This window comes from Echeneis naucrates, chromosome 23, assembly GCF_900963305.1.
Source record: "Echeneis naucrates chromosome 23, fEcheNa1.1, whole genome shotgun sequence".
NCBI lineage: Eukaryota > Metazoa > Chordata > Actinopteri > Carangiformes > Echeneidae > Echeneis > Echeneis naucrates.
Genome location: NC_042533.1, coordinates 9,317,929 through 9,335,725, shown reverse-complemented (window position 1 = coordinate 9,335,725; position 17,797 = coordinate 9,317,929). Strand labels below are relative to the sequence as shown.

The window sequence follows — 17,797 nt, the reverse complement described above, 5'->3', positions numbered from 1 at the left end:
AGGAGTCACGGAAGAGAGGCATGGCGTACTGATCTTTTCACTGCACTGACATTTCGTTTTTTAAACAAACCCAAAAGCCTTCTGCACTTATACGTATGAGCGCCACACCACACGTCGTATCAGAGGCCCCGGGGTGGGGAACATTCCTCTTGGTGAAAAAGCAGCCATCTCAAACGCCACAGTCCTTTGCTTAAGCTAGAAACAGTGTGTTTAGCTGACCCCCCCCCCCCCCCCCCTTCTCTATATGGAAGGGCTCTGACATTCTCCTGCCACTGCAAAAAAAAAATAAATAAAAAAAACTGTGCTGGCATGTCATTTCACAAAAAACTTATCAGATTTTCTAGGGCATTTTTTTGGAGTGTGTGTGTGTGTGTGTGAGAGCTTCCAGCTATGGACAAAAACCTCTACAGTCAGCACACAGTGAAGCAAAGAACAAAAAGACTTGTGGCTTTATTTTTACGAATTGTCCACTTTAACATGTTACACAACCTTTGTACTCCTTCTTAACAACCCTTTTCAACATGCTTATTCTATTTCTTTCAAGGAATTAGAGGCGGCCTAGTTCAGTCTGAAGCTAAAATAAATTGAATTCCAGCACTTCCAAAACTCAAGAACAAAACGTATTATATCTAGTTTGTTTCATTTGTAGAAAAAACTAAATGTAAAAAGCGGTTTCACAAAAGTTTGTGCTGAACGATGACAAACAAAATAAAAAATGTGATAATAATGCTGCGATATTGAAGCAAAATTAAATGAACAAATAAGCTCCATACACTTAGAAAAAAAAAGGCTAGTTATATTGACCACTGTGAAAAGACGCATCAGATATTCTGATGTTTGTTGAAGAAATCTCAATAATCATGCAACGCAGAACTGTGTTAATCTGCAGGTACATCGCAGTCACTCTTCATGTCACTCAAAAGCAAAAATACACATCAGAACATCTCCACCACATGGGGCCATGACAGTGTCAGGACCGGTGTAGTAGACCGGTGATAGTAATAACCAAAAAAGACAGGGCAAAATGAATGAATATATGCAATTTTTCCACATCATTTTCCTGTCAAAACAAAGCAGCAGCGCCATGATGAGTACACATGGAGAACATAGCCTAGTCTCTCAGTACTCAGGGTGCGAAATGACATCTATTAAATAAGAGTGTAAATAAGCAATGACAGACAGCTGCGGAATGAATTCAAAGACAAAAGAGCTGATAGCAATCTCAATCCAAAAAAAAAAAAAAGGTTATAAAAACCCAATAAACCCATCTTCCAGCAGCTCATTTAAAAATCTGAGAAGCACCAATGGATTTTTCCCCCTCTAATTTTCAGGGAAAAAAAACAAACAAACACAATTTCCAGACTGAAGAAAAGAACATGTGACTTATCACGAATCCCATCCTCATCCTTCTCTTGTGTTCATTTCCAGGAGAAATGCTGCCTCCTCTTGTTCCTCTAGGACAGCTCTTTTTGACACCTGCCTTCTGTCAGAGTAAATGAGACCTGGGCAGGAGTCTGTGTCTCCTCAGCAGGACATCAATCTGCTACTAGTGAGCTGACTAGGGAGACTAGTGGAACCAGGCTGCTGATATATGGTAGGTTTTAGTCTAAGCACCGCTATTGCCGGCACTGCAGCTAGAAAACCGTTTATCCAGCTGATGGCAATACAGCAGAATCCAATGGAAATGAATAAAAGCAAGACATAACGGGACAGAAATGACCTCTACATGGCTGATAAGACCTTGCTTTCTTTCAAACAGGGAGACAAATTTCAGTTCTTAAAATCAGAAACTGTCAGATCACTGTTTCAATCACTGCAAAAAAAGCCCGTGTGTCAAGGACCTTGGGCAAAAGCTTGAGCTATTTTATTAAGAGTAAGTCACACAGGATACGCACCAGAGCTCAGTCACTAAAAAGTAAAAGTACACGTGATTAACCTGATCCATGGTAGCCTGTGGCTTCTGGTACACGGGTAATAACGTGACATGCTGGAAATATTAAGTGGAACATAAAAATGTATGTCCTGTAAAGCTTGAGAGATTCCCGATGTGCTTCTCTAAGGCAAGAAACTGAAAAGAAAATGGTTCTGCTGAACATTTGTGACGTGCTTCCTATAAAAGTCATATCTTGGTCAAGGTGGACGTGTGGCTCTCTGCGGCTGGAGAAAATTTCCAATTTGTTGAAAGAAGAGTGAAAATCTGGAAGGAAAAAAAAAAAAAAACTATATAAATGGTGGAGTGATTTATGGGGCTGACTCAAACCTCAAACCACAATAAGAGAGGATGCTGCCCCGTCATACCTTACATGGAGGCTTACATGAGGGTAGAGTGAGGTTTAACAGCATGATGCAATGCCCCAACACACGGAGCCTGTTGAAAACATGACATTGGTGCAAACCCTGACACAAGTTAAATATCGCCTGACCCTTTTTTTTTTCTTTTGCACATGCAACAAAACCCTTTCTGGAAAAGACAAAAAAAAAAAAAAAATCACCTTCACAGAGGGCCTATTTATATAAACTTCCCCAAAATGCCATAAATCTTGATCCTTCTTGCCTTGTTTTAACACACAAGTCAGTAAATCACGTGGCAGAGTGCCAGTTTTTTGAAGTGTGCTGCGAGGCTTTTCAAGGGTATTACATGACAAGGTATTTCTCAAAATAAGGGGCTGCATTCCTGGGGAGAGATAGGAGGAGATTAAGGAGCGGGTGGTGTTTCGGGTGGGGTGGTGGGTGAGCAAGATGACCTGGCCGAGGGGGTGTTTTATTCATAGTGGACGTGGAGAGTTGGAGTGATCCCTGACGGTATTTTCAGTTCAGTATTTGGGGGGGTGGGGGGCTGGAATTAGAGGGTTCTTTTAGGGAACGCACAGGCAAGACACATGCTGCATACGCACAATTGACAAAAAGGAATGATAATAGTGAGCCTTTCACAGAGACTGACCAGAGGGATGTTTTGTTTTAATCCTATGACTTTCTCCCTTTTTCTGACTCTGGGTATGTAAGCAGCCCTGACATGCTCTCAGTAAAAGCTGCTTAATGGAGGATATAGACGGACTCCTAGACCAGGGGTACAAACTAAAAGACATTTGATGAATGGGCAGCAGTGGCAGCAATAGTGACTGTCTGTAACTACTTGACTAGATTATTTAAAAATTACAATGAAATTTTTTTTTTTTTAAATAACTCATTAAAGGGAAAAAAAAGAGATCCGCGTAAATAAGACAAAACAGTGAACTTAAAGGTGTGGCAGTTTCATACTAGAGGGGAAAGCAATGTAATTTATCATTTTCCCATTCTTGCACATGATACACATCTCGCATGTGTTACCCATTTTCATAAAACTATTGTCCTTTGCAGACAACTGGAATGGTATTGTGTTGTCTTTTTAGCAAGAATCTCAAACTTACCTTTTGGTCTTTCTAATAGTTCAAATTCAGTATTGAACTTCATGAATTTTAAAGTAATACTTCTCTCAAGTGGAAGCTGATTGAGGAATTGAGAGTTTAAAGAGCACACAGAGGGCAATAGTCTCAAGAAGAAGGATTGTATAAGGAAAAAGACAGAGCACAGCTCTTGAAAAAGGACTGCAGCAGTCAGCAGAAAACTCAGTGGCGTAAACCAGTCGTAATCCCAGTCCACCTACATTGGTTGACAAATGTGATGCCAAGGATTAGAAATATGGAGCCCTTTCATCCAGGCTGGGATGAAATCCCAACAAATATTATAGTCCTGCGGAAAATTGGACCTTTTTTTTTCTCCAATCTTTCAGTGGTTTTTTTAGTATCAAATTTTAAGATATCGGAGAATTAGCACTGCTTGTGAATCAGCGGATGCACATTTTCTAAATGACAGAGAGCTCACCCCTCCTTCCAAAAAATACATTCCTCTCTCCTCATACCTCAAATCCTTTCAGGCTGCAGGGCTAAAGTTCACTAGCTTTACCAGATCTCATTTTCGTGCATGGCTGTGCTGGCTGTTATTATTAGTGTGGCAGCCAGCCAGCTTGGATGGGTACGCGTCTTCTTTCCCCCCCTAAATCCCCGTCGAGGTGAAAGGCCCAAAACAAGGGTTTTAATCTGTAGTACAGTAGGTAATATATGCCACTTATACTCTCTGCGTTCAGCTTTTCTGTCAGATTGAGGTAAAAGTGACCACCAGTGCAAACAGTAGTGATCTCCATGCCTGCAGTTTTACACGGGGAGAGCAGCCACTGTCAGAGCTGCAGGAGTGACCCCATATCTGTCTCTGTTCCTTCTCTCTGTCTATGGTTCTGCGACTTTGGGATCCGTTGCCAGAAATTCCAGGAAACCCTAGAGCTTCATGAGACATAACAAAGCTCTCTCTCTTCCTCTGTCTTTGTTTCTTTCACTGTAGATTACACTGTGTTTCTCTGTCTGCCTTCTGCAGGCCTGGAAGCGCTGAAGCTCATTCTCCATGGGAGTGGAGAGCAATTTTATTCAGTGGTTGATTGACTCATATCATACCATTTTAATACTGAGGTTCCTTACTTTAATGCCTGTGCTAATTCCAGACCACACACTATTTAGACCATGGAAGACGCAATCATCATTGAATGCCATTAGCATGATGTGGCATTTACTGTTAAATTGAGGATAAAATTCAGCTTTAGAGGTTAATACATGTGTGGTATTTAAGCCTCCTAATTCTTAAATTTAGTAGAATAACACATATCTCAGACAGCCATGAAATTGTAAATAATTGAGAGTTGTGCTCTTAGGAGGCTTCTCTGGTTGCCACGCTTAGGTTAGTGCCGGCTTTTTTTTTTTTTTTTTGCTGATGGCAAAACTGGAAAGGAGATTTGGTTCACAAAGCAGCTGAGGGAAATGTGAATAAATCCAAAACCACATCTAACCTCCCCCCGACCTCCCCCCAGACACTAATCTGCCCATGGGGGGTTCACCCATCTCCTCTAGCTTGAAATAGTCTCCTCCACCTGGGTCAACCTTGCTGTCAAACACATAGATGCATGTCTGAACTCTCTCATACACATAGATGGGCACCTACAGACATACCTACCCACCCCCGCCCACCCACCACCCATCTTGTGTTTATGTTCAGAGCTTGAGTGACTGGTATTTCATTTCGGCCTGCCCGGAGCCCTTTAGCACAGTTTGGCTTGGCCAGTGTACCATTACTGGTCATTAAGTCTAACCTGAACTAATAGGGGCCCATTTTCCAAGGTGGTCTCCCAGGTGGCTGTCACAGGAGTGAGTGGCACGGTGGGGCTCGGGGTTCGACTCAGGCATACACAGTCTCAAGAAAAATCTACCGGGACGCAAGCCAGACTCCATCATACACTGAACGCAGGGCTCGATAACAAGACCTCATTGTTCTAAGAGGAGCGTCTGGGTGTTTTGTTTCTCATTAAGGCAGGTTTAATGAGGCCAGTCGGAGCGGGAACCCCATCCCATCCCCTGTACGCGCTCTGTTGTATTTGTACCTGATTCAACATCTGATCCACTGAGTCATCAACAGGCCCAGAAACACACCGTACCTACTAAAAAAGTGATATTCAGCCTGGTAGCAAAGAGTGTGAGAACAGCACATTATACACATTACACTGATAGGGATACTAGCAATTTTGCTATCTTGATATCAGCATGTGTGAACAAAGACGAGAGTTCTTTGTATTGAAGGCACTCGTCAATACCTAAAAAATATCATCTCATCAGACATTTTAAAAGTATTTAAATGCCAAAAACTGATGCTGGTATCTGACCCAGTAGGTGAACATTAAGATTTCCTTTAGAACTTAAATACGACCGTGCTACATCCAGAAACACATTACTAGTCAATCAATGGTAAAACTCGACACTATTACAAAACTCAGGGGTGAACAAAAGCTATTTTCATTATTGTTTTTGTAATTATTTTAAATAATGGTAAGTGTCATTTGTGACCACCAGTTGCAAACCATAGCATGTTTAGTTTACTTTTATATCATATACAGGCAACTTTGCTGATTATGATCAACTAATGGATGCAGCTCTAGCACAAACTGATATCTTTAAAAAGCATCATACTCTAACTTACATTTGTACATGTGAATGACAACGTAATATTTTATATTAATGGGAGTGAATAGTTAATTAATGATAATATTGAAAAGACAGACTAGAATGAGTGAGCTGTCAGCATAAATAGCTTCCAATTCAAAACATGATATGATTTTAGCGTTAAACTATGCGTGTTTTAGCTGCGCGCTCCTCCGTGTGACATGTGTCATCATTAATCAGAAGAGAAGGAGCCATTAGTCTAAACGTGGGGGCAATTAATCCACGCTTGCACTCCATTAGACGTCATGCTCAATTTGTGTGAGGAGCTGTGTACTGAGTAAATAAGCAGAGACGATGGGACCCACAGCTATTATTCCGGCGTACTCCTGCATGGCGTCTCTGTAGCTGTGCTTCTGTCGAGGTGCTAACATGCATCTCCGCAAAAACTCTCACACGCAGTAGAGTGAAATAAATTACTATCTACTTAATAATTGCATTCATGTGTCTTTTTATGTAGGAAATTTGTGAACTTTGCTGTCTGAGCAGAAGATAATTGTATGCCTATGTATCTTGGTTGTAAAAAAAAAAAAAAAAATGTGACTGGACTTCAGCATTAAAGCCAAACCATAAGCCTCCAACAAGGTTAAACTGCAGTAGGGCATACAGTATGAATCAGCCCTTAGTTTAATAAGCACCATTTGGCTGTCACCTCGGCGGCTGTAGAGCTGCTCTATTACAGTAAAGCCCCTCCAGTACAGAGCTGGGGTTATTCAATAAAAACCTGACTGAGTGTTTCTCCCAATCACCACTGGCAGATCTCTGATGAGGTAAAGAGCTCTCCTATGCCAGCCCCTGTCCCTGCGGAGCACTGTCTGATTAAAATGGTTTTCTGAGAGCATATTTTTGTTCTCCTTGTCTCCTTGCCAGACCCGGGTTTGAGTACAGAGAGAGAAATTGACAAATTACCTAATGCATACTGAATGAATCCACAAAAGGCAGATCTAATCTATAAAGGTCTCCAGTAGGTAGATAGATGGGAGTGTTGGCTTTCTACTCTTATTTCTTTTCTCTTTTTTTTTCCCCCAGTATCCATGACTCAAAGACGCAGGGAGAGAATGCTGAAAGTGTGCCAAACATACTCTACATTTGTTACTGGTGTTGAGGGAGGAACAGCTTTGCATCAGCCATACTGCGGTTTTGATCTTGAGCCTAAATCACTTTCAACCCCCCACCCCACGCACACACACACACACTCTTATCTTACCCGCTCCCATCAGAGCTGTGACATGTGAAGTGGAAAGAAACGCAACAGAAGAGTGGAGCCCTAACTCTGGATTTCTTACTATTCTGTCCTCTCGCCTCGCTTGTAATACATTCCTGAGCAATCCTCAGAGGCTCATATGTAAATGCCTGGGTATGCTTCTGATTAGGAGGCACAAAGAGTACACTCTATAAATGCACTCTTAAACAATTACCACTGCTCCTGACTGCAGACCTGACACAGACCTCAGACTGTGCTGCTGCCTCACTGGATAATTCAGGTGGGAGAGATGGATACAGACCATTTACACCAGTGTGCCTTTATGCAAGACAGACGTCAAGAGTTTGACTTCAGGCATCACACTGCAAAAGGTTTAAGATACATTACGAATGAATGATATACTATTTACTGCTCAAACTAGTCACTTGCTCAATTAAATGATTATCTGAAGGAATGGAAAATTAACCACTCGCCTTTAAGTGCTGAATATCTGAATAACTCCTCTAATCAACATTTTACAATCTTAAATATTTATCAAATTGTTACATAATGTAGAATCTTATAATTGTAATGACAAACGCAACTCTGTAGTTCATTTTGGCTATAAGAGGAGTTTTAGTTGGTTTTATAAACTGCAATTTACGCATTTGATTTACTTCCATATTGCACCTATGATTGTTGTTTCCACAGAACGGCAACCAGCCTGTTCAGCTAAGGAGCTCTGTAACACCCTCTGTACACTGACCAGCACCAAAGGGCACAGCGTCAATGTTGGCAACTTGTTAGTACATGCTGTGAAGCATTTAGAAGCTAATGACAGATAATTTCCTCATGAGTTTGCGGAGGGCAAAACTAAGCTAAAATGAGAGTGAATATTGGATTTACATTTGCAAAGACTCACGAAGCAATGCTCCAAATGAATACTAAAAGCGTTCTGTGCTCAGCCATATCGACTGTGTTTGTGTTTTATTTACGCTGACCTAGGCTAAAAACTATTGCCAACTCTCACTTTTCAATTATGAGAATATGTTGCTTGTTTCTGGTCTATACAATTGCTAGTCGAATAAAAATCAATAATCAGCTGATTTGATGGTAAAAATAGCCCTGAATGAACAAGCTGTGAGCCCGTCACAACATTATTGTATTCTCCTTATATTTTAAGGCCCCAAATAAATGCTCAAATACTCAGAGCTTGGTTGGAGTAGAAAAAATACCCTCTTTGAAGCTCCTCCAAAGAATGAAACAGAAGTCTGACACATATGAATACCCATGTAAGGACACAGCATGTTTTATGTGTATGAGGTAAGTCTTCACTTTCATCACCACCCCATGCGAGTCTGATCTGGCGCTTGCCAGTTCTCGCTCCCATGATGGCGGCTGTCCAAAGTGGACTCGAGCTTTCACTTTCCCTGTACACACTTCAACACACGCACAGAGCCTCTATAGCCACGAGCATAAATCCAACAGGCCTATAACTGACCCGCACACTGTCCTGTCTGTTTTCCCCCGTGCAATTCATCGAGCAGTTAACCTTGCTAACTGTGTAAACACATGACCAATGAGCTCATGTGTTTACACAGTTAGCAACACTCAGTGGTATTTTTCACACACGCCGCTGGGATTTACATCACCTTATTACCCCCACGTTCTCTTAATTCCCTATTACCCAAAAAATATGGGACTTTTACATGGAGATTTGACAGGCTCTTGATTAGTAATGTTTGTTTAGTTTTGGGACTCTGCGGGAGGAAGATGATAGGCTGAGAGTAGACCGGAGGAGGAGGGAGACGAAGAGAGAGAACAGAAGGGGAAGAATGGAAAGCTGGCAGAGAGAAGACACGGGGTGAAGTGAGACTGGACGTCATAGTAGTCATTTATTTTTGGTGACATGAGCTGAGGTAGAACAGATTGGTGTCAAAGGAAAGGAGAGAAACGCGAAGGGAAAGTTAATGTGCACGCGAGAGAGAGAGAGAGAGAGAGACAAGTGAGGTGGTTTCTCTGCCAGAGGGACACGCTGTGCACGTCTGAGGTCCCAGTGGGAGGACGGCGAAAGGAAAACACAAGGCCAATCAGCTAACAGAGACATTTCCTGTGCTTGTTTTATCAGATGAGAAGAAGCCCAAGGGCTAAATGTCCCTCTCAACACTGTTGTACACTTCTCAGAGTAACCCGCTTTGGGGAAAGAAGGGGAGAACATGCATCTTTGTAGGATGACATCAGAAGCACTGCTTAGGAGCACTGACCTCACTCTCGCACAATCAATCATCCACAAAAATCCCAAGAAATGCAGACCACGTGGGTGAGAGAGAAGGTTTTACCTTTTAAGATATAAAGCAAGGTTGCCTCATGAATTAAATCACTGCTCACAAAAAAAAAAAACAAAAAAAAAAAAAAAAAAAAAAACAACAAGAAACTTTAGTTAGGGGGAAAGGAATACTGTTTTTTTTTTTATAGCTATGAAACTTCTGATGGAACTTGGCATCTGGCAACTAGCAGATGGCGGACCAATGTGCCAATTACCACCACTGACATGCCATGCTGCCTATTAGGCAATCTGGCCTTGAGTGATAACACTTTAAAGTCAGAAAATGACACTTGTGAGAGGCTGATCTAACAAACCCTCTGTATCAGAGCGTGACTGAAGCACAGAGGAATTCAAATGCAGGTATTTCATGCCCACATGACTGCTTCAGTCAGGAAAGTCAAGGTTTTAGAAAGAAAGTAAGTAATGAAACAGATTCTTGTAGAAAGGAAAATTGTGAAATGATATTTTTTGCATGTACAAAGTACTAAATCTGCATCTTGGAAATAGCTAAGTAAATGTGGTTTGTTTAAATAAGACCCAATTTGGTAGCATGCTTGTTAGTTTATGGGTCAATGAAAAAAGTAAGACAAAGGATCACCACCCAAGAGACACCCAGAGTGTAACTTTACAGTGAACAAAAGGCAGAACATCCAAGAGCAGCGTTTCGCCACAGAACTGTTCCATGTCATGTTGGCTGCGCACTGAGGAACAACAAACAGAATATAAAGCTAAATTACACAGAGGGAAATTTCATGGCAGGAGATGCTTTTCTTTTTAAGAAGGCAAATAGCAGGAATTTTTAATTTACATCACAAACATCTGCAAAAGTCGTACTGCATAGTTTCCAGGACCTACATAAACATCATCTAAGGTTTCATGCCCTCATGTGACTTCACAAGCAATTAAGCAGCACTACCAGTTTTTGTCTACCACTTCCTGACCGTTGTTGCTCTGTGAAGGAGTTAACAATTCTTTTCCAACCCGAGATCTGGCTGTCTGTCCAAGCTCACCATTTTATACAACTTAGTGTGCGGTTCTGGATGCAGTGCATTCAAATTACATGCTATCGAATTCAAAGGCGAGGGGGAACAGAACCAGTACACTGTGGGGCTTGAGTCCAGGGCCAGGGTCCCATGAGTGTTAGCTGCATGTCAATCATAATCACTTCCAATGAGCTGAACCCTGTTCCACTCCTGCTGTTGTCCAGAAGACAGAACCCTCAAGCCTAAACTATCTTCATTCCTAAACTCCATAGCTTCCATAACTTTATTTATTCCAAGAAAGTAATGGACACCGATGACAAGGACACCATTGATGCAACAGAAAGCAATCATTTTCATTGTGGTTCTACGGACATAGAGGGGCTGATTTTGATCTCAAACCATATTCTTCTAAAAAAAAAAAAAAAATCTGAATTAAAATGAAGCTGAGGGCCAAAAAGAGTAGAACACAGGAAACATGCTTGACATAGTTTTACTAGTCTGCTATGAGAAGAAACCAGAAAATGTCTCTGGCACCTGCTGTGCAGAAACAATGTATGTTTGGACTGACACATGTGATCACTGGGAACCGAATCACATTTGAAAAACCTAAACACTCAACACAGTGTAGGTAAACATCTGATTGAAAAAAAAAGAAGAGAGAGCTGATCATTTTTGTTAGAAAATTATCTTTGCCAGTTTTCCATTCTATTCAAATTCCAGTTTGCCAATTGGTTGGCTCCCTGAGTGTAGTGGTGGTAAAAAACTGTTGCCTTACAGGGAAACTTTGAATTCTTGCTTTGGAACTTGATACTGTGCAGGATTATGAGCATCTAGGATCAATCTATAACAAAGCACCTATTTCTGCTGCACGCATGTAAACACACAACTGTACACGGACAGACTCCCAAATGCACAATAATCACAATATTTGACATTAATCAAGCGTATGGGTGGGCGGGGGGCCAGCATACAGTAACTAGAAGCCTTCACCGCACTGTGCAGTCCAGAGCCAGACTCCGGAAATGCATGGCAGTGTTCCCTACATCCTGCCCGCCCAGCCCTAACCTTGGCCCTGGCTCTCACCCCACACTGCCAAACCCCTGTTATCACTCTGTGCAATTACCTCCAGATTCCTCTGCACCCATATCATATCATGCCAAACATAAAATCCCCTCCTAAGTACACTACAAAGCATTACATGCATTTGACGAGTAAGCCTCTTGTGCTGTGTTTTAGCCTAGCTGTGTGTGGGAAAATGCTAGTAACAGTTGTGCACTTTCTAATATTTTGAACTCCTCCATGTGTCATTAAAACAGCCCTTCACTCTGGAGCACATCACTCAGCTCGTGCCAGTGTCTCTAAACTGGCAGCGCCCTGATCTGAATACACTGACAATGGATAAGTCATTCACATCATCTCATGCCAAATAAACTGAACTAGCACTATGTAGTTGGGCTGGCCATGGAGGAACAAATCCCTGTGGACTGCCACATGGTGATGACAGCGATGAAGCTCGACCATTTTTTCTCCAAGCGGGAACATTTCACATAATTTTGTTGAGTTTTAAATATATTTATTTCAACAGTTGACCATTTGATTGTCATGAAAGTTTACGTCTTGCATGTGAACCGATAAAAACAAATGGAATGGTCACATTAACAACTAAAGTTTGATAGTTTGATCATTTATAGTTGACTGAACCATGGAAACCTGCCATTGTTGGAGGACGTTACATAATCCTTGGAAAAAAAGATATCCATCAGTGCGATGGGTGACAAAGTTAGCTAAATAAAATAAAGAACTGACTGAAAACCAGTTTCAAATCAGCTCAAACCAACACATCTGGAACAGACAGGATCCTGTTGTTGGAGGGACAGTTGGCTCGGCCTGCGAAGCTACATCAGACACAAATGTTGAGGACCACTGTCCTCGAGGATTGCCATGCGTTGCATTCCAGAGACGATTCCAATCATCTGTCATCATGTTGGACCTGAACCTTATAAGGAGTGGGGAGGGGGGGCATTCTCCACGTGTTTTCCAAACAGTGCATGACATATCAGATACAGTTTCATGGACAATTACTGCCTCTGGCCTGAAAGCATGCATGAAAAAAAAAAAAGAAGAAGAGAACCTATAGATCTCTCCCGCCCTCCACCCTCTTCTATTTTCCATGCTTCCATTTCACAGATACTACTATGTAATAAAGCCGAGATCAAAAGAGCTGCTGTCCAACTCAACTACAATGAGAGCTCTTTCGCCTCGGGGGTGGTTGGGATTATAAAGAATGTGTTACCCTGAAATGATGTGAAGTGGACTCATCTGCGAAAGAACAGGCCTACACCTTTTGGAAAGTTAGACTGATGACTTTGTGTGCAGAAGATGCTGGATGTGGTTTTAAAGCTCATCCACCAGCCAGAAAAATTGCAAACTTCAATGTGGAAGTCGGCAAAATCTGGTGATCAGGATCAATCTATGTTGGGCCTGGAGGGCCCATCAGTATCTGTAGTCAGCTCTGAACACTTCACACACATTTCAACAGGTTTATATCCAAAATCTGCTGGTTATGGATGCAGAACAGCTTCCCCTTTAGAGCATAACAGGGATTGGTGGGTGTTGACAAAGGATGTTACAAGCAGACAGTGTGTTAAATTTCCTGATTCAGTCCTAAAAAGCTGTTACAGGTTATAGTTAGTGCCATGCCATGAGAAACTTGGCCGGGCCCCCTCCCCTCCCTTCATTTTTCCCCCGTCTCCCTCCTCATACTTTGTTCCTTAAAAATCTGAAGACATGATCACGCCTTACAGTAGCGGACACACACACACACACACACACTGCCTTTTCTCTTTGTGTAATCCGGCGTGTTGCGTTGCACGGTGGGCGCTGCGGCCCGTCGGAAGGTTTACTTAAGCGTCAGTTTATTCCGCCTCACATATTTAATAAATAAGAGAGGGAGCAGCCAGATGTTGTGAAGAGTATCCCAACACCCTGAATTTTGGTAAAGTGCCCCTCATCCACGGTCGGAATGACAGATCGGGTAGAGATAGATCTTTCGCTCCCTGATGACGCGTTCAAGTACAAGTTTGCAGAGAGTGCAGGCAGAAGGCTTCGTGCTCTTACCTGGAGATCTTAACGGGACAAAGTAGAGCTCTTGAGTCGAGTGAGAGGAGAGGAGAGAGAGCCAGTCTGCAGTCGGTCCTCCACTACACTCAATGATAAAAAAGAAAAAACAACCAAAAAAAAAAAAAAAAACAAAAACCCAAACCCAATACCCGCTCCAAGCCCCTCCCTTCAAGATCTAATCGCACATCCACTCTTGGCTCGGAGTCGCTCTCCCCGGTCCGCTCCCAAAAAGAATGCTAAACTCAAACTCAGACTTCACTCACAAAGCATTTGACTGAAACTACCGGAGCCTGAAATAAAAAATAAATAAATAAAATAAAAAAAAACAGTTTGAGGAGCCTTTTGCAATACTCCGGAAGAGAGCTAGGCTGAGGGAGAGAGAGAGAGAGAGAGAGAAGGGGACCCTTTCTGGTTATCCTTCAGAGGGCCTCTGAAATAAAAATCATCCGTCAGGATTGATCAGATGAAGTGCTAATCTTGGACAAAAAAAAGAAGAAGGTTTGGTTGTTCACAGGCAGACCAGTGTAGGCCTGAAAGGTTTCATCTTAACACTGACGCGGTGGCAACTCAATAAAAGTGGTGTAATTGACCTGAAGTCATCACCACATTATAATAGCACACCCCTCCACTGGAAGGAAATGTAGGCTACTCGAATAAAGACGACGTGAGTTAAAAATGTAGCCAGGAGCTAAGTTTTGGATTTTCTGAAAAAGTAAGGAGCCGCTGTCCTGAAGTTATCTCCACATCTATGAAAAGACTCTCAAGTCATTTGTATTTTGGTTGTGTTTTTCATCGAAAGCCATGCCAGCAGCTCTGCGAGAATCTTTTAGTTTTTCTTTCCTTCCTCTAAATGTTGAAGTCAGCATGCTCTTGATAGCAACATGCCGATTAAGCAGGTAATGTTGACAATGTCCACTGAAGCACTCTAACAGTTGAGGTTGGTGTAAATGTCCTCATTTCTGCAGGATTTAGGGTAAGTTAAAATTAAACCCTTGACCTCTCTGGGCTTCATGCATCTTCAGAGTTCACTGAAATGGCTGCAATTAGTCTTTTGGGGGACAAAAATTATTTATATAAAATTTATGTGAAAATGGTTTGTGTTAGTTTTTGATTAGAATTTGATTTTTGACTGTGATTGCAATGAAAAGAAACACGTTGGGCTTCTTAATATCATACATGCAATAGACTTAACATTCACCAGAGTTTATGGGGGGGTGTGCTGAATATGTTGGCACAACGACAATCCACTGTAGGTCCTACTGCTGCTGTGTGAGAAACTGTGCATGGCCAAGATTTAGAAGGTCCAACTCCCACATCCCCGCCATGAACCGGTGTATAATTTGCAATGCAAAACACAGACACTTCCTCAATTTCTCGAATAATTTATCCTAATTGTCATGGTAATGTGGTTCTTTTTATTTACTCTGAAAATAGTGTCTTGGACATGACCATTTTGCATAAAGGTTCTCCACGCACTGCTTACACAGAATTGTAAGGCTAAGGATATTGATTGGAACGCAGCGTCATGTTTGGTTCCCTTCACCAAATGCCCCCCTGCTATGTGTGACCTTTCTTTGTCAGCAGTTTAGCTAAGGATGCAGAGATTTAGGTGACAACCACAATAGACACAGTGTTCTACTTTCTACTATGATACAGCAGCGTGTGCACACTGTCCCACTTTGTCTTTCCCTCTAAAACAATGATGCTCCGAACAAAGAATGAACTTAGGAGCATTAGGCCACTGATGCAGAAATGAGCACCATATGCCCTGGTGTTCTTTTTGCATGTGTTTTCTTTAAGATAAAGCAAAATAATTGCAGCCTGCTGACTGTGTGCATTTGCAGAGGCAGTTGTTGTGTATTAGTGTAGTTTGTGCGTGCATGTGACAAAAAGAGAGTCATTGTGCATGAGGAGGGGGAGTGAGTTGGGGAAAGGGAAAGAGAGAGAGAGAGAGAGACAGAGCGTGGAGGGATTTTGCTAAACAAATTTTAAAAAGAGTTTATTATTTAATGAAATAACCATTCCAAGGTAAAGTTGTTATCCTTAACTTCGCAGAATTTCTTTCAGACCTCAACTCCTGATCCAGTTTACATAGAACATTTTGGCCCCTGTAACGTCCATGATCCTGATCCAAAAACTCGAAATTATGTGATTGCCCCAAACGTAAGTGTACAGCCTCACACCTGATGGTTATTTGCTATATTTGTATATATGTATGTGTTTACCTCACAAACACTTCCTCAGCCTCCTCAGAGCTGCAGCTTTTCATAAGTGCTACGTAGAGTTGTCTGATTGAGAAAAAGAACCTCACTCCACCCCTGTGGACGTAAATCATGGTCATATTAGTGTCTGGAGAGACAGCACTGAACATAGACTGGACCATGTTCATCTGGCCACAAACCAAGGAGGGGACATTATGCCTCTTGGCTATTTTGGCCTCTCTGAGTTAGAGATGCACAGATCAACCCCAGGCCAGAGATATCCGTATTGCCAAAATTACCTGACATACAGTATATGCCTTCAAAATGTTACATCAGACAAAATATCTCAGAGGCAGTTACGGGGATTTGAACAGCACATTGCTCTCAACAAACCCCTGACATTTTCTCATTTCATTACATAGTTTTAAATGAGATGAAAAAGAGTAACGTCTTGTTATGTGAAATTGACATTAGAGGGGAGGATAGGATCCGCCTTCAGATATGTTGCTCTGCAATGGCATCATGACGGTGTAATGAACCAAGACATTCCAAAACCCATTTGAAATACAATCTAGTATCCTTGTTTAAGAATCAAGTAAAAGTCATCAACATCAGACATGAACTTAAATGCAGGAACACATACTGCAGCTTTCCTCAGCACTGTGATGGATGATGGGTATCTAGGATGTCTCGGGAGCTCAGCTGGTCGACGTGCATACCAAACACCTGCAGCACCCTGGGTACAATCCAGGACTTTTATCATCCTGTTCTCTTTCCTATTTCCTGCTCCCTTCTGTGTCTCTCTATTGTGTTCTGTCGTACACAAAAATATCAACAAAGGACAGACACCTGCAATAGCAAACATCTGGACTATTTCCCTGGTGTGTGGTTCGTGTTTGACTTAATATTTAAGACTGACCTGCCAACTATTATGTTATGATTATTATTATGATCATAACAATGTCAGATTCTAAGGAAGACAGTAGACAGTAGTTAATTATTAATACAGCATCTAGGACAAAGATGCTAAATTCCAAGCAAATTTCTACATCTTGCTATCCATCCATTTAGCCATTGTGCTTTTAGCTAAATGCTAACAGCAGCATAGTGAGTAAGTAAGTATCTGAAACAATACAACAATAAAACTGTCCCATGGAGAACACAAATGGCTGCAGCAAATTACACTGCAGTCCATCCTCCTGCAACCTACAGCTACTGGGAAAGCCAGGAGAGTCTGAGGATTTATTGTTGTGTCGAGCTCTTCTCCACATTGTTGAGATTCTACTACTGGCTTCTGCTCATCCTCTGGCCATCAAAATTGTATACACCTAATTTCATTGTTATCCAACCAAAATTTGTTATGGAATGATCCAGATCAACATTACCAGCCCTAAACGAAACGAAAAAACCAAAACGACATTGTATTAAAGCGGCTCAGCAGCATATGTGGAGTGTGTGGCTCACTGGAGGAGTAATTGGTACATGACATTTGTTAACGCGTATGATTAAAATGAATCCTCTCCCAGCAATAAGTCTCCCCGACCCCTTTTGAATGGCTAATACCAATGTATAAAATGATTCATAATGATCAATTACATGCTCAATGAGTGATTAAAAGCCTTGCTTTGACCCACCTGGTTCCAGTTCTAACTTTAATGTTCAAGGTCTCTCTGATGTGTCCCAGGGGGACTCCGTCACATTGGTGATAAGTCTAACCAAAGCAAACACAGAATCCCTTGTTTGTTGACATTTTATGAAATGTTGGACGTAGTCAGGAAAATAAGAACTTTAAAAAAAAAAAAAAAAAAAGGATCAATGCTTCCATGTGAGGTATGTGGTTTAAAGGTAAAACTCTTTCATGTTGCGTTTCAAAACATCAAAGTGGCTCTGAACTGAAATCCCAAGAGCAT

General features: G+C 41.7%; 1 protein-coding gene across 6 annotated transcripts in view; it reads right to left on the bottom strand.

Annotated features, from left to right (window-relative positions):
- cald1a (caldesmon 1a) overlaps positions 1-13,775 on the bottom strand; it is a 47,826-nt gene extending 34,051 nt beyond the window's left edge. For all 6 annotated transcript variants that reach the window (XR_003840431.1, XM_029495156.1, XM_029495158.1 and 3 more), the window contains exon 1: positions 13,684-13,775. The gene's annotated coding sequence lies outside the window, so the exon portion shown is untranslated. The remainder of the gene's footprint in view (positions 1-13,683) is intronic.
- Between the last annotated feature and the right edge of the window lie 4,022 nt (positions 13,776-17,797).